At 44.5% G+C, this 23,673-nt stretch overlaps 1 protein-coding gene across 1 annotated transcript in view; it reads right to left on the reverse strand.

Annotated features, from left to right (window-relative positions):
- The window catches only part of LOC128700291 (solute carrier organic anion transporter family member 74D), an 876,841-nt gene that overhangs the window by 515,501 nt on the left and 337,667 nt on the right, over positions 1–23,673 (reverse strand). Inside the window, exon 2 of the mRNA XM_053793362.2 lies at positions 19,723–19,755. The gene's annotated coding sequence lies outside the window, so the exon portion shown is untranslated. The remainder of the gene's footprint in view (positions 1–19,722; positions 19,756–23,673) is intronic.

The following is a 23,673-nucleotide window of genomic DNA, read 5'->3' on the forward strand; positions in this document are numbered from 1 at the left end:
TAATCAACTTATGGTGCTTCCAATGTCTCTAGAGTGAGGTGGACCTGCCTAGCAAGGGCCAGGCCTGCTGCAGTGCTCCTTCCTTCTTAAGTGTGTGTGACTTGGACGTGCCTAGCATGGGCCAGCAGGCCTGATGTAGTGCTCCTCCTTTCTTGACTCACGAAATCGTAATGACACGATTGCAAACAAACCATACCCCGGCCGGGATTGAACCCGCGGTCAGGGTATGGTTTCCTTTCTTGTGTTGCCAACGGCAACCTTCACCACTTTTTATGGGGAACCTGCAACCAACATCCAGTGACCAGTTCTAGCTCTTGTACCGTCCGAACATCTTGTCAATGTGCTGATGGAGATTCAAACCAGCGACCTGGGATTACCCACGAGTTCTCGTAGTCATTTAACCCCTGAAGATCATTAGGTTTTCACAAAGAGAATCTTGCTTGAAGCTGAACACTTCTACTGAGAAAAAAACTCTAGAAACCATCTTAGTGATATTTGTTATAACAAATTGTGTTAAGTTCATTTAGGTAGAGTTAAGACACATATTTTATACCTTTCTTGCACATTTAGGTAGAGGTACACATAAATACAGTTACACAAATTATCATACGTAAGTAACATATGAGTATATTATCCTCCAGGATAACCAAAAAAAATCAGAGACAGTGACTTATTTCCATTGGACTGAGGGACTGATCACCTCAAATACTATTTATTCAAGGTTGATGAACTGATTTCATCATTTCGTTACTACACCTGCTGCCTCTGTATTGACTGAAGAAGAATACTGTGTAGGTGAAATGTTTCAACAATAAAAATACCCAACTGTTGCACATGTGTCTTAATCATCAACTTGGTATTTTATACCATTTTCAACCTGGAGTTTTATTACTCAGCAGCAAGACGAACCCATGAGATGTTACACTTCCTGAATGATGAAGAATTAGACACAAGTGCAACATCTGGGTATCTTTATTGTAGACGTTTCGCCATTCAGTGGCTTTATCAATACAAGCACATAATGTAAAGAATGTTGAATGAAGAATGTAGTGTTCTACATTCTTCACATTATGTCCTTGTATTGTATTGATAAAGTCACTGGATGGCGAAACGTCTACAAATAAAGATACCCAGATGTTGCACTTGTGTCTAATTCTTCATGTTAGACTTCATCGTTCAGTAGTGTGAGATAAATAACAATTTTCTGGTGGCAGCCATGAGCTAACAAGAGAGAAATGAGAGAGAACGAGATAAAGAAGAGATAAAAAAAATTTAGCTGATTAGAACTTGGCGACTATGAGACAGAACTTTAGGATTAAGACACATGTGCAAGAATTGGGTATCTTTATTGATGAAATATTTCGCCTACAGAGTAGGCTTCTTCAGTCAGACACAAAGGGTGCAGCAAAAAATGAAATAAAGACGATGTAATCAGTCCATCAACCTTGGAGAAGACCTGAGCTCCATGGAACTCTTCTCCAGGCTGAGGGACTGACCACCTCAAATAGTTTTTCTCCAAGGCTGATGGACTGATTACATCATCTTTATTTCATTTCTACTCCTCTCTTTGTATTTGACTGAAGAATCCTGTAGGAGAAATGCTTCACCGATGAAGATACTCAACTGTTGCACATGTGTCTTAATCTTCAACTTGTCGGTATTTTATACCATTTTCAATGAGACGGATCTTGGTAAATGTGAGTGAGTGAAGCAAGACGTGTGTTATGTTTTCAACATATGTTATACACTCACACAGTGAATATTTATGTTGTGGCTAGAGTGTATTGACGGTGAGGCCTCTTACAACTGAACCATGTGTTGCCTTCCTAAACTATTTGTTCTTGTTCCCAGTCTTCCTCATTGCCGATGAGAGAGAGAGAGAGAGAGAGAGAGAGAGAGAGAGAGAGAGAGAGAGAGAGAGAGAGAGAGAGAGAGAGAGAGAGAGAACGCTAAGGTGGGTAACAGCAGTTAGTTTGTAAATAACGGTAGGAACTCTTAACCTAACCCTGTAAAAACCTTTGTGTACTCATTTTATTTGAAGTTGTAGGGGACGAGTCATATGGCCCCGCCTCTTTGCTGGTCGCTACTAGGTCCAGTCTCTCCCTGCTCCAAGAGCTTTATCATACTTCTTAAAGTTAAACAAATCATACCACGGGCGGAGAGAGAACCCGCGGTCAGAGAGTCTCAAAACTCCAGACCGTCGCGTTAGCCACTGGACCAGCTAGCCATAATAAGATTCATCCAACTAGGTATATTTCTACACCATAGGAAGGTTAGCATAGGCACCACTGTGACCACAAATGCAAGATTTTACAGACGAATCTCCAGCTAGCGTGGCCGTGACGAACTCTAGCTCAAGTCCCCTCAAAGCCGTCAACGCGACGGTCTGGAGTTTTGAGACTCTCTGATCGCGGGTTCTAACCACGCCCGTGGTATGGTTTGTTTGCAATCGTGTCATTACGATTTCGTGAGTTACTCTTAAAGTTATGTATGGATCCTGCCTCCACTGCATCACTCTCCAGATTGATCCACTTCCTGACAACTCTATGACTGAAGAAATCTTTCCTAACATAACTGTGACACATCTGAGTTTTCAACTTCTAATTGTCCCCTTGTTGATATGTCCCATCTCTGAAACATTCTGTCGCTATCCACTTTGCCAGTTCCTCTCAGCATTTTATACGTCGTTATCATGTCTTCCTCTATCTCTCCTGTGTGTGTGTGTGTGTGTGTGTGTGTGTGTGTGTGTGTGTGTGTGTGTGTGTGTGTGTGTGTGTGTGTGTGTGTGTGTGTGTGTGTGTGTGTATGTGTCTGTGTGTATGTGTCTGTGTGTATGTGTCTGTGTGTATGTGTCTGTGTGTATGTGTCTGTGTGTATGTATATGTGTGTTTGTGTGCATGTATGTGTGTATGTGTGTACGTATGTGTGTGTGTGTGAGAGAGAGAGAGAGAGAGAGAGAGAGAGAGAGAGAGAGAGAGAGAGAGAGAGACTGAGCGAGTGAGCAACACAAGACCACAGAACTTCCTGTCTTCTCCTTGCCACAAGAACCACCACAACACACACTGGTCTAGTGTAGCAAAGAACCAGCACTATCAACCAGTCCCTCCTAGTAATCACCATCTCTTTAACAACTTTCAATATACTTTTTTCTGTAGGCCAAGAGTTCATTACTTCATTGACGTAAAGATAATAGTCATCAATTCTTTTCTTCAGCTAGGTACTTAGAGTGGATCATGTGTTGTATGTTGCCCTAAGGTAGAATGATAGGGTGAAGAAGTTAGTTGAGACTTGGCAAGTTGAGGTTGAGGACCAGCCAGTGCTCCAAGTTATGGAAGTTAGAAGCGAGCACTGTGTTAAGTTACTTTCAACACTGTGACCTCAACTTGAGGTCACATCAGCTTCATTCCTTGAGATTTAAAATGTATAAAGGATGAAGTGAATTCGTCCTGACTTACTGTATTAATGTATTCAGTAGACTTACAGTCTCCCATAACATGCACGATATACGCACCCAGAGATGTATTTCTCTCAACGTATATGCTGAGACTTTACATTACTAGCTATTTAAGGGATTAATATTCTTGACTCGTGGCAAGCACGTTGCGTGTAGTCTTAATGACTCTGCTGATAGGCTTTAAACACCCACATTAACCAACTAACCTACTCTAACAGCATTTTCAAACTGTCCTACATGTAGTGTTATTTGCGTTCATACTTTAGTTATTTATATTATTTAGCCTCACCGTGTATAAAGAAATTATCCGAGTCAAGCAAAATACAGCAGGGGAGATAACAAGAGGAAGTGATTAACCCATATTAATCGTGCGGGTAATAACGGCCTTCATTAATATTAATTAAACCAGAACGGAAGTGTAAAACGTTCACCAGGTTTCTGTTGTGTAATACTGAGAGGAGGATAGTACCTCCCTGGATGGTTGTGTAATATTGAGAGGAGGATAGTGCCTCCCTGGATGGTTGTGTAATATTGAGAGGAGGATAGTACCTCCCTGGATGGTTGTGTAATATTGAGAGGAGGATAGTACCTCCCTGGATGGTTGTGTAATATTGAGAGGAGGATAGTACCTCCCTGGATGGTTGTGTAATATTGAGAGGAGGATAGTGCCTCCCTGGATGGTTGTGTAATATTGAGAGGAGGATAGTACCTCCCTGGATGGTTGTGTAATATTGAGAGGAGGATAGTACCTCCCTGGATGGTTGTGTAATATTGAGAGGAGGATAGTACCTCCCTGGATGGTTGTGTAATATTGAGAGGAGGATAGTACCTCCCTGGATGGTTGTGTAATATTGAGAGGAGGATAGTACCCCCCTGGATGGTTGTGTAATATTGAGAGGAGGATAGTACCTCCCTGGATGGTTGTGTAATAATGAGAGGTGGGTAGTACCTCCCTGGATGGTTGTGTAATATTGAGAGGAGGATAGTGCCTCCCTGGATGGTTGTGTAATATTGAGAGGAGGATAGTACCTCCCTGGATGGTTGTGTAATATTGAGAGGTGGGTAGTACCTCCCTGGATGGTTGTGTAATATTGAGAGGAGGATAGTACCCCCCTGGATGGTTGTGTAATATTGAGAGGAGGATAGTACCTCCCTGGATGGTTGTGTAATAATGAGAGGTGGGTAGTACCTCCCTGGATGGTTGTGTAATATTGAGAGGAGGATAGTGCCTCCCTGGATGGTTGTGTAATATTGAGAGGAGGATAGTACCTCCCTGGATGGTTGTGTAATATTGAGAGGTGGGTAGTACCTCCCTGGATGGTTGTGTAATATTGAGAGGAGGATAGTACCTCCCTGGATGGTTGTGTAATACTGAGAGGTGGGTAGTACCTCCCTGGATGGTTGTGTAATATTGAGAGGTGGGTAGTACCTCCCTGGATGGTTGTGTAATATTGAGAGGAGGATAGTACCTCCCTGGATGGTTGTGTAATATTGAGAGGTGGGTAGTACCTCACTGGATGGTTGTATAATACTGAGAGGAGGGTAGTACCTCCCTGGATGGTTGTGTAATATTGAGAGGAGAATAATACCTCCCTGGATGGTTGTGTAATATTGAGAGGAGGATAGTACCTCCCTGGATGGTTGTGTAATATTGAGAGGTGGGTAGTACCTCCCTGGATGGTTGTGTAATATTGAGAGGAGGATAGTACCCCCCTGGATGGTTGTGTAATATTGAGAGGAGGATAGTACCTCCCTGGATGGTTGTGTAATAATGAGAGGTGGGTAGTACCTCCCTGGATGGTTGTGTAATATTGAGAGGAGGATAGTGCCTCCCTGGATGGTTGTGTAATATTGAGAGGAGGATAGTACCTCCCTGGATGGTTGTGTAATATTGAGAGGTGGGTAGTACCTCCCTGGATGGTTGTGTAATATTGAGAGGAGGATAGTACCTCCCTGGATGGTTGTGTAATACTGAGAGGTGGGTAGTACCTCCCTGGATGGTTGTGTAATATTGAGAGGTGGGTAGTACCTCCCTGGATGGTTGTGTAATATTGAGAGGAGGATAGTACCTCCCTGGATGGTTGTGTAATATTGAGAGGTGGGTAGTACCTCACTGGATGGTTGTATAATACTGAGAGGAGGGTAGTACCTCCCTGGATGGTTGTGTAATATTGAGAGGAGAATAATACCTCCCTGGATGGTTGTGTAATATTGAGAGGAGGATACCTCCCTGGATGGTTGTGTAATATTGAGAGGTGGGTAGTACCTCCCTGGATGGTTGTGTAATATTGAGAGGAGGATAATACCTGAGAGGAGGGTAGTACCTCCCTGGATGGTTGTGTAATATTGAGAGGTGGGTAGTACCTCCCTGGATGGTTGTGTAATATTGAGAGGAGGATAGTACCTCCCTGGATGGTTGTGTAATATTGAGAGGTGGGTAGTACCTCACTGGATGGTTGTATAATACTGAGAGGAGGGTAGTACCTCCCTGGATGGTTGTGTAATATTGAGAGGAGAATAATACCTCCCTGGATGGTTGTGTAATATTGAGAGGAGGATACCTCCCTGGATGGTTGTGTAATATTGAGAGGTGGGTAGTACCTCCCTGGATGGTTGTGTAATATTGAGAGGAGGATAATACCTCCCTGGATGGTTGTGTAATATTGAGAGGTGGGTAGTACCTCCCTGGATGGTTGTGTAATACTGAGAGGAGGGTAGTACCTCCCTGGATGGTTGTGTATACTGAGAGGAGGGTAGTACCTCCCTGGAGAGTCGTGTAATACTGAGAGGAGGGTATTACCTCCCTGGATGGTTGTGTAATACTGAGAGGTGGGTAGTAGCTCCCTGGATGGTTGTGTAATAATGAGAGGAGGATAATACCTCCCTGGATGGTTGTGTAATATTGAGAGGTGGGTAGTACCTCCCTGGATGGTTGTGTAATACTGAGAGGAGGGTAGTACCTCCCTGGATGGTTGTGTAATATTGAGAGGTGGGTAGTACCTCCCTGGATGGTTGTGTAATACTGAGAGGAGGGTAGTACCTCCCTGGATGGTTGTGTAATATTGAGAGGTGGGTAGTACCTCCCTGGATGGTTGTGTAATACTGAGAGGAGGGTAGTACCTCCCTGGATGGTTGTGTAATGAGAGGAGGGTAGTACCTCCCTGGATGGTCGTGTAATACTGAGAGGAGGGTAGTACCTCCCTGGATGGTCGTGTAATACTGAGAGGATGGTGGTACCTCCCTGGATGGTTGTGTAATACTGAGAGGATGGTGGTACCTCCCTGGATGGTTGTGTAATACTGAGAGGAGGGTAGTACCTCCCTGGATGGTCGTGTAATACTGAGAGGATGGTGGTACCTCCCTGGATGGTCGTGTAATACTGAGAGGATGGCAGTACCTCCCTGGATGGTTGTGTAATACTGAGAGGATGGTGGTACCTCCCTGGATGGTTGTGTAATACTGAGAGGAGGGTAGTACCTCCCTGGATGGTTGTGTAATACTGAGAGGAGGGTAGTACCTCCCTGGATGGCTGTGTAATACTGAGAAGAGGGTGGTACCTCCCTGGATGGCTGTGTAATACTGAGAGGAGGGTAGTACTTTCCTAGATGGTTGTGTAATATTGAGAGGGGGGTAGTAACTCCCTGGATGGTTGTGTAATATTGAGAGGGGGTAGTACCTCCCTGGATGGTTGTGCAATACTGAGAGGAGGGTAGTACCTCCCTGGATGGTTGTGTAATAATGAGAGGAGGGTAGTACCTCCCTGGATGGTTGTGTAATACTGAGAGGAGGGTGGTACCTCCCTGGATGGTTGTGTAATACTGAGAGGAGGGTGGTACCTCCCTGGATGGCTGTGTAATACTGAGAGGAGGGTAGTACTTCCCTAGATGGTTGTGTAATATTGAGAGGGGGGTAGTACCTCCCTGGATCGTTGTGCAATACTGAGAGGAGGGTAGTACCTCCCTGGATGGTTGTGTAATATTGAGAGGGGGGGGGTAGTATTTCCCTGGATGGCTGTTGTGTAAGACTATGAGAGGAGGGCAGTACCTCCCTGTATAGATGTGTAACACTGAGAGGATTATTGTCTACCAACCTGCTTTAATAGAAGGGTAGTGCCCCCCAGGGTAATTTTTGTTTACGATCCATCAGTCCATCAGCTCACCGAAGCATGAAGACCTAACCATCATCCTGCCAGTTGTTTTGCTTTCAATCTAACAACAAAAAAAAGGAAACAAATGAAATACAACTGTACAAGACGTAAGAACAACTAATTCAATGCCACGCAGAAGAGTGCAGAAGAGCATCAACGATGATCTTCCAGCAGACAACACAAGTGATCTTCCAGCAAACAACACAAGTGATCTTCCAGCAGACAACACAAGTGATCTTCCAGCAAACAACACAAGTGATCTTCCAGCAGACAACACAAGTGATCTTCCAGCAAACAACACAAGTGATCTTCCAGGAGACAACACAAGTGATCTTCCAGCAGACAACACAAGTGATCTTCCAGCAGACAACACAAGTGATCTTCCAGCAGACAACACAAGTGATCTTCCAGCAAACAACACAAGTGATCTTCCAGCAGACAACACAAGTGATCTTCCAGCAGACAACGCAAGTGATCTTCCAGCAGACAACACAAGTGATCTTCCAGCAGACAACGCAAGTGATCTTCCAGCAGACAACACAAGTGATCTTCCAGCAGACAACACAAGTGATCTTCCAGCAGACAACACAAGTGATCTTCCAGCAGACAACACAAGTGATCTTCCAGCAGACAACGCAAGTGATCTTCCAGCAGACAACACAAGTGATCTTCCAGCAAACAACACAAGTGATCTTCCAGCAGACAACACAAGTGATCTTCCAGCAAACAACACAAGTGATCTTCCAGCAGACAACACAAGTGATCTTCCAGCAGACAACACAAGTGATCTTCCAGCAGACAACGCAAGTGATCTTCCAGCAGACAACACAAGTGATCTTCCAGCAGACAACGCAAGTGATCTTCCAGCAGACAACACAAGTGATCTTCTAGCAGACAACACAAGTGATCTTCCAGCAGACAACACAAGTGATATTCCAAAAGACAACACAAGTGATCTTCCAGCAGACAACACAAGTGATCTTCCAGCAGACAACGCAAGTGATCTTCCAGCAGACAACACAAGTGATCTTCCAGCAGACAACACAAGTGATCTTCCAGCAGACAACACAAGTGATCTTCCAGCAGACAACACAAGTGATCTTCCAGCAGACAACACAAGTGATCTTCAAGCAGACAACACAAGTGATCTTCCAGCAGACAACACAAGTGATCTTCCAGCAGACAACGCAAGTGATCTTCCAGCAGACAACACAAGTGATCTTCCAGCAGACAACACAAGTGATCTTCCAGCAGACAACACAAGTGATCTTCAAGCAGACAACACAAGTGATCTTCCAGCAGACAACACAAGTGATCTTCCAGCAGACAACACAAGTGATCTTCAAGCAGACAACACAAGTGATCTTCCAGCAAACACAAGTGATCTTCCAGCAGACAACACAAGTGATCTTCCAGCAGACAACAGAAGTGATCTTCCAGCAGACAACGCAAGTGATCTTCCAGCGGACAACGCAAGTGATCTTCCAGCAGACTTCACAAGTGATCTTCCAGCAGACAACACAAGTGATCTTCCAGAAGAAAACGCAAGTGATCTTCCAGCAGACAACGCAAGTGATCTTCCAGCAGACACAAGTGATCTTCCAGCAGACAACGCAAGTTTCTCCCAGCAGACAACGCAAGTGATCTTCCATCAGATAACGCAAGTGATCTTCCAGCAGACAACACAAGTGATCTTCCAGCAGACAACGCAAGTGATCTTCCAGCAGACAACACAAGTGATCTTCCAGCAGACAACGCAAGTGATCTTCCAGCAGACAACACAAGTGATCATCCAGCAGACAACACAAGTGATCTTCCAAAAGACAACACAAGTGATCTTCCAGCAGACAACACAAGTGATCTTCCAGCAGACAACACAAGTGATCTTCCAGCAGACAACACAAGTGATCTTCCAGCAGACAACACAAGTGATCTTCCAGCAGACAACACAAGTGATCTTCAAGCAGACAACACAAGTGATCTTCAAGCAGACAACACAAGTGATCTTCCAGCAGACAACACAAGTGATCTTCCAGCAGACAACGCAAGTGATCTTCCAGCAGACAACACAAGTGATCTTCCAGCAGACAACACAAGTGATCTTCCAGCAGACAACACAAGTGATCTTCCAGCAGACAACACAAGTGATCTTCCAGCAGACAACACAAGTGATCTTCCAGCAGACAACACAAGTGATCTTCCAGCAGACAACACAAGTGATCTTCCAGCAGACAACACAAGTGATCTTCCAGCAGACAACACAAGTGATCTTCAAGCAGACAACACAAGTGATCTTCCAGCAAACACAAGGGATCTTCCAGCAGACAACAGAAGTGATCTTCCAGCAGACAACAGAAGTGATCTTCCAGCAGACAACGCAAGTGATCTTCCAGCGGACAACGCAAGTGATCTTCCAGCAGACTTCACAAGTGATCTTCCAGCAGACAACACAAGTGATCTTCCAGAAGAAAACGCAAGTGATCTTCCAGCAGACAACGCAAGTGATCTTCCAGCAGACACAAGTGATCTTCCAGCAGACAACGCAAGTTTCTTCCAGCAGACAACGCAAGTGATCTTCCATCAGATAACGCAAGTGATCTTCCAGCAGACAACACAAGTGATCTTCCAGCAGACAACGCAAGTGATCTTCCAGCAGACAACACAAGTGATCTTCCAGCAGACAACGCAAGTTTCTTCCAGCAGACAACGCAAGTGATCTTCCATCAGATAACGCAAGTGATCTTCCAGCAGACAACACAAGTGACCTTCCAGCAGGCAACGCAAGTGATATTCCAGCAGATAAGTGATCTTCCAGCAGAAAACGCAAGTTATCTTCCGGCAGACAACGCAAGTGATCTTCCAGCAGACAACGCAAGTGATCTTCCAGTAGACAAGACAAGTGATCTTCCAGCAGAGAACGCAAATGATCTTCCAGTAGACAATACAAGTGATCTTCCAGTTGGCAATACAAGTGATCTTCCAGCAGACACAACGGTGTTATACCAGCAGTCAACTGGCTTTCTTGAATTCCACTGCAACCTGACCTACCTGACCCTGCAACATGCACATGTTGCATTGAGCTGATTGTCACATGAGCAAGACTCGTGTCAGGAGAAACGTCAGTGTCTCCTGACACAGCGTCATTACCACTATCTTCCGGCCCCTTCAGCACCATTATCAAGACGCCAGCAAAGACATGAGAGAGAAAAGGACAAGTTCAACTACAGTTTCAACACATGCTGGGTAATACCCTTACTGGGTCACGTACCCATGTTGGGTCACACGCACGTTGGGTCATACACACATGTTGGGTCACACAAATTGGATCACGTACCCATGTTGGGTCACATACGTTGGGTCATACACACATGTTGGGTCACACAAATTGGATCACGTACCCATGTTGGGTCACACACACGTTGGGTCATACACACATGCTGAGTCACACACAAATTGGATCGCGTACCCACGTTGGGTCACAAACACACAGGTTCACACAACTCCCACACAACACAACACCCGCTGATTCACAGTAAACAGACGTAGTCTAAGGCTACGAATCACCGGCCATATCTCAGCCCCACAGCAGTAATCTCAGCCAGTACCATGAGCAAACTACACCACAAACTACACCTTAAGTAGCAGTGATGACACACTGGGTATTATCACGTTACTCCGTGCGTTACTCTCGTACCATTCACAACTACGATATACCAGTCTTTGCTGTATCGTGAATTTTACGACATTCCTAGATCAGTTAGGATTTATGGAGCCACACACGGTCGCCCCTCACCGGAAGTTCAGCCATATTTCCCAGCAGACGAGGTATTAGTAGGGGGCATGACACCTTGTGGGTATTAAGAAATAATGTTTAGTGTCGTAATCTCCAAAAACTGGAGTAACTTGGAAAATGGATGAAGCGCAGGAAATTAGAGGTAATCTTGAAAACCTTCAAGTCCCATAAAGATATTCTCTTATATATATGTGTGTGTGTGTGTGTGTGTGTGTGTGTGTGTGTGTGTGTGTGTGTGTGTATGTGTGTGTGTGTGTGTGTGTGTGTGTGTGTGTGTGTGTGTGTATGTGTGTGTGTGTGTGTGTGTGTGTGTGTACTCACCTAGTTGTACTCACCTAGTTGAGGTTGCGGGGGTCGAGTCCGAGCTCCTGGCCCCGCCTCTTCACTGATCGCTACTAGGTCACTCTCCCCGAGCCGTGAGCTTTATCATACCTCTGCTTAAAGCTATGTATGGATCCTGCCTCCACTACATCGCTTCCCAAACTATTCCACTTACTGACTACTCTGTGGCTGAAGAAATACTTCCTAACATCCCTGTGATTCATCTGTGTCTTTAGCTTCCAACTGTGTCCCCTTGTTACTGTGTCCAATCTCTGGAACATCCTGTCTTTGTCCACCTTGTCAATTCCCCTCAGTATTTTGTATGTCGTTATCATGTCCCCCCTATCTCTCCTGTCCTCCAGTGTCGTCAGGTTGATTTCCCTTAACCTCTCCTCGTAGGACATACCTCTTAGCTCTGGGACTAGTCTTGTTGCAAACCTTTGCACTTTCTCTAGTTTCTTTACGTGCTTGGCTAGGTGTGGGTTCCAAACTGGTGCCGCATACTCCAATATGGGCCTAACGTATACGGTGTACAGGGTCCTGAACGATTCCTTATTAAGATGTCGGAATGCTGTTCTGAGGTTTGCTAGGCGCCCATATGCTGCAGCAGTTATTTGGTTGATGTGCGCTTCAGGAGATGTGCCTGGTGTTATACTCACCCCAAGATCTTTTTCCTTGAGTGAGGTTTGTAGTCTCTGACCCCCTAGACTGTACTCCGTCTGCGGCCTTCTTTGCCCTTCCCCAATCTTCATGACTTTGCACTTGGTGGGATTGAACTCCAGGAGCCAATTGCTGGACCAGGTCTGCAGCCTGTCCAGATCCCTTTGTAGTTCTGCCTGGTCTTCGATCGAGTGTATTCTTCTCATCAACTTCACGTCATCTGCAAACAGGGACACCTCAGAGTCTATTCCTTCCGTCATGTCGTTCACAAATATCAGAAACAGCACTGGTCCTAGGACTGACCCCTGCGGGACCCCGCTGGTCGCAGGTGCCCACTCTGACACCTCGCCACGTACCATGACTCGCTGCTGTCTTCCTGACAAGTATTCCCTGATCCATTGTAGTGCCTTCCCTGTTATCCCTGCTTGGTCCTCCAGTTTTTGCACCAATCTCTTGTGTGGAACTGTGTCAAACGCCTTCTTGCAGTCCAAGAAAATGCAATCCACCCACCCCTCTCTCTCTTGTCTTACTGCTGTCACCATGTCATAGAACTCCAGTAGGTTTGTGACACAGGATTTCCCGTCCCTGAAACCATGCTGGCTGCTGTTGATGAGATCATTCCTTTCTAGGTGTTCCACCACTCTTCTCCTGATAATCTTCTCCATGATTTTGCATACTATACATGTCAGTGACACTGGTCTGTAGTTTAGTGCTTCATGTCTGTCTCCTTTTTTAAAGATTGGGACTACATTTGCTGTCTTCCATGCCTCAGGCAATCTCCCTGTTTCGATAGATGTATTGAATATTGTTGTTAGGGGTACACATAGCGCCTCTGCTCCCTCTCTCAATACCCATGGGGAGATGTTATCTGGCCCCATTGCCTTTGAGGTATCTAGCTCACTCAGAAGCCTCTTCACTTCTTCCTCGGTTGTGTGCACTGTGTCCAGCACTTGGTGGTGTGCCCCACCTCTCCGTCTTTCTGGAGTCCCTTCTGTCTCCTCTGTGAACACTTCTTTGAATCTCTTGTTGAGTTCTTCACATACTTCACGGTCATTTCCTGTTGTCTCTCCTCCTTCCTTCCTTAGCCTGATTACCTGGTCCTTGACTGTTGTTTTCCTCCTGATGTGGCTGTACAACAGTTTCGGGTCAGATTTGGCTTTCGCTGCTATGTCATTTTCATATTGTCTTTGGGCCTCCCTTCTTATCTGTGCATATTCGTTTCTGGCTCTACGACTGTTCTCCTTATTCTCCTGGGTCCTTTGCCTTCTATATTTCTTCCATTTCCTAGCACACTTGGTTTTTGCCTCCCTGCACCTTTGGGTAAACCATGGGCTCATCCTGGCTTTTTCATTACTCCTGTTACCCTTGGGTACAAACCTCTCCTCAGCCTCCTTGCATTTTGTTGCTACATATTCCATCATCTCATTAACTGGCTTCCCTGCCAGTTCTCTGTTCCACTGAACCCCGTTCAGGTAGTTCCTCATTCCTGTGTAGTCCCCTTTCTTGTAGTTTGGCTTCATTCGTCCTGGCCTTCCTGCTTCTCCCTCCACTTGTAGCTCTACTGTGTATTCGAAGCTTAAAACCACATGGTCACTGGCCCCAAGGGGTCTTTCATATGCGATGTCCTCGATATCTGCACTACTGAAGGTGAATACTAAGTCCAGCCTTGCTGGTTCATCCTCTCCTCTCTCTCTTGTAGTGTCCCTTACGTGTTGGTACATGAAGTTCTCCAGTACCACCTCCATCATCTTAGCCCTCCATGTATCTTGGCCCCCATGTGGGTCCAAGTTCTCCCAATCGATCTCCTTGTGGTTAAAGTCACCCATGATCAGGAGCTTTGCCCTGCATGCATGAGCTCTTCTGGCCACTCTAGCCAGTGTGTCAACCATCGCTCTATTGCTCTCGTCGTACTCTTGCCTTGGCCTCCTGCTGTTCTGTGGTGGGTTATACATCACTGCTATTACCACCTTGGGACCTCCAGAGTGAAGTGTTCCCACTATGTAATCACTTTCTTCTCCGCTATCTCCTCTCTCCAGCTCATCAAAATTCCAGCGATTTTTGATCAGCAACGCCACTCCTCCACCCCCCCTGTTCCCTCTGTCTTTCCTCAGGATTTGGTATCCCGTTGGAAAGATGGCATCTGTTATCATACCTGTAAGCTTGGTTTCTGTAAGAGCTATGATGTCCGGTGATGCTTCTTTGACCCTTTCGTGCCACTCCTCCCACTTATTTGTTATTCCATCAGCGTTTGTGTACCATACCTTCAGTTTCCTTTCCAACACTGTGGATTGGGGGGCCTGTGGGGGTGGGAGACCTGGTGGCATACTGTGGGATTCTATAGCTCGATGTTGGGTGGAGGCTGTGGGTATGGATTGTAGTGTGTGTTGGGATGGTGTGATAGGTTGTATGGTTCTGAGAGTAGTTGTGTGTGTGCTTGCCCTTGCTGTTCTGTCCTGCTCTGACTGACCTCTGCTGATTCCCTCCTTGTCTCTTTTCCTAGCTCCTTTCGTTTTTTTGTCCTCTCCCTCAGCTGCTGTCGCTCTGATTTTGTTCTGTCTCTGTCTAGGAACACCCTCTTGTACTCTTCCGAGTATTTCAATCGTGGTTTCTCTTGGAGGATCCTGTTCCGCACTGTTTCCGTCCTGAGAATCAGCTTGATTGGTCGGTTTCTCCCCTTCGAGTACCCCCCTATTCTCTGAAAATTTACAATCTCGTCCATCTCTTCACCTATTTCCGTGATGATTTTCTCAATCTCCTTTCCTTCTTCCTGCTTCCTTTCAGTGTGTGTCCTTTCCTCTCTCTCCTGAGGCCCATGGATAAACACTGATTTTGCCCTTTCTTCCTCCCATTGCCTCACCCTCTGTGACTCTGGATCCTGCCTGTATGTGGTCAGTTTCTCCCTTGATTTTTCCAGTGGCTCTTGATAGCCTTGTTGTGCCTCAGCATTCGACCTATCACCCTCTCCATCTGCAACCAGCTGATCTTCCCTTTCACTCCTTGGTCCTCCTTGGCAGATTGATGTGACCTTAGCATAATTCATAATTCCTTCCTTCCTGTTCAGCCTCGCAGCTTCATATGCTGTGTCTTCTCTGGTCACTGCCCCTGTAACTCGCTCCAGCCTATTTATCTCAACTTCTAGGACCCTTATCTTGGCTACTGCAGTTTCGACTTGTGCCTCCCAATTCTTTGTTTCCTGCTCCAACCTCCTTTCCAATTTCACAGAGAGCTCTTTCTCCATTTTTTCAGAAAGCTCTCCTAATTTTCTCTCCCACTCTTGTTCCATCCTTTTCCACTGCTCCTCCATCCACTCCTCCCTACCCGAACCATTCTCATCTGATCCTTGGTTCCTGCGAGTCCCCACCATTTTTTTTTTTTTTTTTTTTTAAGTGTAGGAGAGGGGAGAGTTAGAAGGGAAAATGGGGACGAGAGAGAGCAAGAGAGATAGAGAGCAAGAGAGAGAGAGAGCAAGAGAGGGAGAGAGCAAGAGAGAGAGCGAGAGAGAGAGCAAGAGAGAGAGCAAGAGAGAGAGCAAGAGAGAGAGCAAGAGAGAGAGCAAGAGAGAGAGCAAGAGAGAGAGAGAGAGCAAGAGAGCAAGAGAGAGAGCAAGAGAGAGAGAGAGCAAGAGAGAGAGAGCGAGAGAGAGAGCGAGAGAGAGAGAGCAAGATAGAGAGAGAGCAAGAGAGAGAGAGAGCAAGAGAGAGCAAGAGAGAGAGAGAGCAAGAGAGAGCAAGAGAGAGAGAGAGCAAGAGAGAGAGCAAGAGAGAGAGAGAGCAAGAGAGAGAGCAAGAGAGAGAGAGAGAGCAAGAGAGAGAGCAAGAGAGAGAGAGAGCAAGAGAGAGAGAGAGCAAGAGAGAGAGCGAGAGAGAGAGAGAACAAGAGAGAGAGCAAGAGAGAGAGAGAGAGCAAGAGAGAGAGAGAGAGCAAGAGAGTGTGTATGTGTGTGTGTGTGTGTGTGTGTGTGTGTGTGTGTGTGTGTGTGTGTGTGTGTGTGTGTGTGTGTGTGTGTGTGTGTGTGTGTGTGTGTGTGTGTGTGTTTACCAATATATTAACACCAACTTCAGACAAACTGGGTTGTGGTATAAAAATTTTCTCATTATCTTTTTTTTTAATCTTGTCATTACTCACATTGTTGTAGTAAAAGTCTAAAATAAGTTTAAAACTTTCTGTGATATCCTTTCTTCCTCTTCCTTAGTTATTTTTATCAGTTTCTTTCTTTCTCTTTTCTTACATTTATTTCTGGCCTCTCTGGATAAGATTCTTTCTTGGATCATTTCCTATTATTGCTTCTAGGATTTTTCTTGGATTATTACCTATTATTGCCTCCAAGTTCTGGGATCATTACCTATCACTGCCTCTAGGATCTTGGATCATTACCTATCACTGCCTCCAGGATCTTGGATCATTACCTATTATTGCCTCCAGGATCTTGGATCATTACCTATCATTGCCTCCAGGATCTTGGATCATTACCTATTATTGCCTCCATGATCTTGGATCATTACCTATTATTGCCTCCAGGATCTTGGATCATTACCTATCACTGCCTCCATGATCTTGGATCATTACCTGTTATTGCCTCCATGATCTTGGATCATTACCTATCACTGCCTCCAGGATCTTGGATCATTACCTATCACTGCCTCCAGGATCTTGGATCATTACCTATCATTGCCTCCAGGATCTTGGATCATTACCTGTTATTGCCTCCATGATCTTGGATCATTACCTATCACTGCCTCCAGGATCTTGGATCATTACCTATCACTGCCTCCACGATCTTGGATCATTACCTATTATTGCCTCCAGGATCTTGGATCATTACCTATTATTGCCTCCAGGATCTTGGATCATTACCTATTATTGCCTCCAGGATCTTGGATCATTACCTATCATTGCCTCCAGGATCTTGGATCATTACCTATTATTGCCTCCAGGATCTTGGATCATTACCTATCATTGCCTCCAGGATCTTGGATCATTACCTATTATTGCCTCCAGGATCTTGGATCATTACCTATCATTGCCTCCAGGATCTTGGATCATTACCTATCATTGCCTCCAGGATCTTGGATCATTACCTATCATTGCCTCCAGGATCTTGGATCATTACCTATCATTGCCTCCAGGATCTTGGATCATTACCTATCATTGCCTCCAGGATCTTGGATCATTACCTATCATTGCCTCCAGGATCTTGGATCATTACCTATTATTGCCTCCAGGATCTTGGATCATTACCTATTATTGCCTCCAGGATCTTGGATCATTACCTATCATTGCCTCCAGGATCTTGGATCATTACCTATTATTGCCTCCAGGATCTTGGATCATTATCTATCACTCCCTCCAGGATCTTGGATCATTACCTATCACTCCCTCCAGGATCTTGGATCATTACCTATCATTGCCTCCAGGATCTTGGATCATTACCTATCACTCCCTCCAGGATCTTGGATCATTACCTATCACTCCCTCCAGGATCTTGGATCATTACCTATCACTCCCTCCAGGATCTTGGATCATTACCTATCACTCCCTCCAGGATCTTTATTTTCCACAGTTCTCTTTAATTCCATATCCATGACTGTTACATAACTTCCTGGACAAATCATTTCTATCTCAACTATTATAATCAATCATCCTCTTTTAATATCGTCTTAATGCACACTTACCTTCCTTCTGATCAAGTCTCTCCCGTTTACCAGTTTCCCTTTCATTTAACAAGACACATTTAACAGCACAACAGAATATCATTACTGTATAGTAAATGGATTTAGATAATTTGACAAGAACGGTATAAATTACTAACACCGTGGGTTTTATCAAACCCACTGTGTGGGCGAAACGTTGTCAGTAATAGTTAATGATGTAAACTGCTTCCTTAGATGCAGGAATCACTAGATTTAATACTAAGTTACCTTCACATCTGTTTGTGACTTGATCAAGCCCACTGTGTGGGTGTAACGTTGTCAGTAAAGGGTCACATTATACTACATTTGTGTTTATTTTTCCAAGTTAACAGCCTGGTTGATCAGGCCCTGGTCCACCAGGAGACCTGGTCATGGACCGGGGCGCGGGGGCGTTGATCCCCGGAATACCCTCCAGGTAGATCTTCTCTACCTGGAGTCTACCGGAGTTCCTTCATGTGTTGCTGCATCAGACTCGTCATTAACTGTAGTAATCCTATTGACCATTTATTTACAGTTTAAGCTTCAAGATGAACACTTCTGGCTTTGTGGGTAGAAATATATAAATGCAATAACTATCTTTTTTTTTCTTTTCACGGTCACTCTTCATCAATAATTCCCTTAGCATATTTTGCAATCCTTCATTTATCTTATTAAACATCTAACATCGATATTTCTGATTAATACATCTAACATCGACATTACTAATTAAAACATTTAACATCAACATTCCTAATTAAAGCATCTAACATCAACATTCCTAATTAAAGCATCTAACATCAACATTCCTAATTAAAGCATCTAACATCAACATTCCTAATTAAAGCATCTAACATCAACATTACTAATTAAAGCATCTAACATCAACATTACTAATTAAAGCATCTAACATCAACATTACTAATTAAAGCATCTAACATCAACATTCCTAATTAAAGCATCTAACATCAACATTCCTAATTAAAGCATCTAACATCAACATTACTAATTAAAACATTTAACATCAACATTCCTAATTAAAGCATCTAACATCAACATTCCTAAATAAAGCATCTAACATCAACATTACTAATTAAAGCATCTAACATCAACATTCCTAATTAAAGCATCTAACATCAACATTCCTAATTAAAGCATCTAACATCAACATTACTAATTAAAGCATCTAACATCAACATTACTAATTAAAGCATCTAACATCAACATTACTAATTAAAGCATCTAACATCAACATTCCTAATTAAAGCATCTAACATCAACATTCCTAATTAAAGCATCTAACATCAACATTACTAATTAAAGCATCTAACATCAACATTCCTAATTAAAGCATCTAACATCAACATTCCTAATTAAAGCATCTAACATCAACATTTCTAATTAAAGCATCTAACATCAACATTACTAATTAAAACATTTAACATCAACATTCCTAATTAAAGCATCTAACATCAACATTCCTAAATAAAGCATCTAACATCAACATTACTAATTAAAGCATCTAACATCAACATTCCTAATTAAAGCATCTAACATCAACATTCCTAAATATAACATCTACCAAACATTCCTGGTTGAAACATCAAGCGTCAGCATTCGTAATTAAAACAATTACGGTGAACATTGGTGTTACAAGATGAGGAAGGAAGCACAGACTTACCTCAAGTTAATGGCGCTCACTGCCTCACCTCAACTGAAAAGGAATTATTACACCATAAATACTAATACAAACAATATACTTCATGAAATAATAACAATAATAATAAGACGAAGAAGAAGAAGCATCACCTTCCTTCGTGGTGTGATCTTACGATACAAAATTTTACAACAACAATACCTACTCTTGTGGTGCACGAATCTTAGCAGCGACAAACACACACACACACACACACACACACACACACACACACACACACACACACACACACACACACATAGGATAATCTGAAATTTGTTCAGCCTTTCCTTTGTCAAGTAAGAGATCTGTGAAAATTTTCGGTTTTTGAAAGTGATTTTGGCTAATGTAGACGCGACGAGCCAGACTCAGAGGCTTTTGCTGCTATGGTGTGGCTGTGATCCAGCTCTTGGGCTCACGTTTTTCCGTAAGAAAGGATATAGATATAATATAAATGTTCTTCCTGTCAAAAGCACATCTAGGACTGCTAAGTGACCTGGTTCTCTAGGGTAGAGTTAGGTCAACTTACTGTGTCAACCTTTGGTGGTGAATTAGTTTAAAGTTTATATAGAAAAGACAAACTGTGAAAGAAGCTTTTACTGCGACAATGTTTCGGTTTGTGTACTATTACAACCAAGGAATCCAAAGGCCTGTTATCCTGGGTGTAAAGAGAGCAAAATAAAAACAGCAGAAAAACTTTTGACTTGTATTATCCTTCACCAATTTAGAACAGAAGTGTGTACACTATATACACTATGTACAACAATAGGTATTAGTGCACTCCACGGTAAGCAAGGCAGAATAGAAGTCACTAAAGAGCAGACCGTGCTTCAACCAGCTCTAGAATGGGAATGACAAGGGCGATTGCTAAAACCATCTTCTCATTGGCTGGAACCTGGTTACTGATTGAACGACGGGGCCCCGTCGTTAACTCTTAGCACCTGGTTCGCTGGTTGGGGGAGATAGCCTTTCAGTGAAATTGTGTACATGCGCCAAATAAAGGCTACGTACTCTTTGCATGCCACATGTACAGTACGGATGTTTGGTGACCCGGTAAGACTCTATACAGAGCGAAATGTTTTCCCAGGGAATGCTTGTTCTGACAGCAGTGTCTTCACCATTGTCGACAATACGGAATTTGCAGTCAGATAAATAATATCACGGAGCGAGTGGGAGTCGAACCCATGGCAGTGTGTTAACCACTGGACCAGCTGGCTCTAATAAGATTCATCCAACTAGGTACATTCCTATACACCGTAGGGAGGTTAGTATGAGCCACCAAAGTGACCACAAATGCAGGCTTTTAAAGACGAATCCCTTACCAGCATGGCTGTGACGTGCTCTAGCTCAAGTCCCCTCAAAGCAGCCATCATTTTATAACGATTTCGTGACTCCCTTTATCAGATCATCTTGTATGTCAGCCTTGACATATGCTGCATATCACTTAATCTATAACAAATGCTGCTCCAGTAACATGCCATTTTATCCACCAGTTGGTAAATAGAAAATATTGGATGGAGAGAGTAAGTTTAGCTAGCAGAGAGAGAGTCATCTGCGACAGAGACCAAACATTATGTGAGAGAGGACAGCAGACTCACTATGTGATGCTCTCGGCAGGAAATTTTCCTAACAGCAGGGAAGACCAAGAAACCGCAAAAACTGGCTTAAAATATGCCACATCAGCTGGGTGATGGAGGGGAGTGAAGGAGGGGGGAGGGAGGGAAAAGGAGAGGTGGAGTAGTTAGGTGGTGGTGGTGGTGCTCTTGCTAGTGACTGGTGGTATTGCTAGTGATGGGGATGGTGTTGCTAGTGATGGGGATGGTGTTGCTAGTGTTGGGGATGGTGTTGCTACTGGTGGTGATGGTGGTAGTGCTAGTGGTGGTGGTAGTGCTAGTAGTGGCAGTAGTGGTGGTGTTGCTAGTGGTGGTAGTGCTGTTGTTGGTGACGGTATTGGTGGAGGTGGTGGCGGCGGCGGCAGTGATGGTGGTGGTGGTGATGATAATTTGGCTAAGCGCCCATACTTTTCTGGAGTCTAGCTGTGTGGCAAAAGTACTGTGTACTTCGATGCAAAGTGTGCACGCTCGACTCTTGCTATGAATTGAGAGAAAATGCTCATAAATAATTTCGCTAGTTTGCTAAGTATTAAGTATTGTAAAATCTCTATCGAAGTTCAGTGCATGTGGCGGAATTTGATGAAATAACTTTTCACAAGCCAAGTGCTACGGTGTATGTGTGTGTGTATGTGTGTGTGTATGTGTGTGTGTGTGTGTGTGTGTGTGTGTGTGTGTGTGTGTGTGTGTGTGTGTGTGTGTGTGTGTGTGTGTGCACTCACCTAATTGTACTCACCTAGTTGATGTTGCGGGGGTCGAGTCCGAGCTCCTGGCCCCGCCTCTTCACTGGTCGCTACTAGGTCACTCTCCCTGAGCCGTGAGCTTTATCATACCTCTGCTTAAAGCTATGTATGGATCCTGCCTCCACTACATCGCTTCCCAAACTATTCCACTTACTGACTACTCTGTGGCTGAAGAAATACTTCCTAACATCCCTGTGATTCATCTGTGTCTTCAGCTTCCAACTGTGTCCCCTTGTTACTGTGTCCAATCTCTGGAACATCCTGTCTTTGTCCACCTTGTCAATTCCTCTCAGTATTTTGTATGTCGTTATCATGTCCCCCTATCTCTCCTGTCCTCCAGTGTCGTCAGGTTGATTTCCCTTAACCTCTCCTCGTAGGACATACCTCTTAGCTCTGGGACTAGTCTTGTTGCAAACCTTTGCACTTTCTCTAGTTTCTTCACGTGCTTGGCTAGGTGTGGGTTCCAAACTGGTGCCGCATACTCCAATATGGGCCTAACGTACACGGTGTACAGGGTCCTGAATGATTCCTTATTAAGATGTCGGAATGCTGTTCTGAGGTTTGCCAGGCGCCCATATGCTGCAGCAGTTATTTGGTTGATGTGCGCTTCAGGAGATGTGCCTGGTGTTATACTCACCCCAAGATCTTTTTCCTTGAGTGAGGTTTGTAGTCTCTGGCCCCCTAGACTGTACTCCGTCTAAGGTCTTCTTTGCCCTTCCCCAATCTTCATGACTTTGCACTTGGTGGGATTGAACTCCAGGAGCCAATTGCTGGACCAGGTCTGCAGCCTGTCCAGATCCCTTTGTAGTTCTGCCTGGTCTTCGATCGAGTGAATTCTTCTCATCAACTTCACGTCATCTGCAAACAGGGACACCTCAGAGTCTATTCCTTCCGCCATGTCGTTCACAAATACCAGAAACAGCACTGGTCCTAGGACTGACCCCTGCGGGACCCCGCTGGTCACAGGTGCCCACTCTGACACCTCGCCACGTACCATGACTCGCTGCTGTCTTCCTGACAAGTATTCCCTGATCCATTGTAGTGCCTTCCCTGTTATCCCAGCTTGGTCCTCCAGTTTTTGCACCAATCTCTTGTGTGGAACTGTGTCAAACGCCTTCTTACAGTCCAAGAAAATGCAATCCACCCACCCCTCTCTCTCTTGTCTTACTGCTGTCACCATGTCATAGAACTCCAGTAGGTTTGTGACACAGGATTTCCCGTCCCTGAAACCATGTTGGCTGCTGTTGATGAGATCGTTCCTTTCTAGGTGTTCCACCACTCTTCTGATAATCTTCTCCATGATTTTGCATACTATACATGTCAGTGACACTGGTCTGTAGTTTAATGCTTCATGTCTGTCTCCTTTTTTAAAGATTGGGACTACATTTGCTGTCTTCCATGCCTCAGGCAATCTCCCTGTTTCGATAGATGTATTGAATATTGTTGTTAGGGGTACACATAGCGCCTCTGCTCCCTCTCTCAATACCCATGGGGAGATGTTATCTGGCCCCATTGCCTTTGAGGTATCTAGCTCACTCAGAAGCCTCTTCACTTCTTCCTCGGTGGTGTGCACTGTGTCCAGC

The sequence above is a fragment of the Cherax quadricarinatus genome, chromosome 71 (genome assembly GCF_038502225.1).
Source record: "Cherax quadricarinatus isolate ZL_2023a chromosome 71, ASM3850222v1, whole genome shotgun sequence".
Lineage (NCBI taxonomy): Eukaryota > Metazoa > Arthropoda > Malacostraca > Decapoda > Parastacidae > Cherax > Cherax quadricarinatus.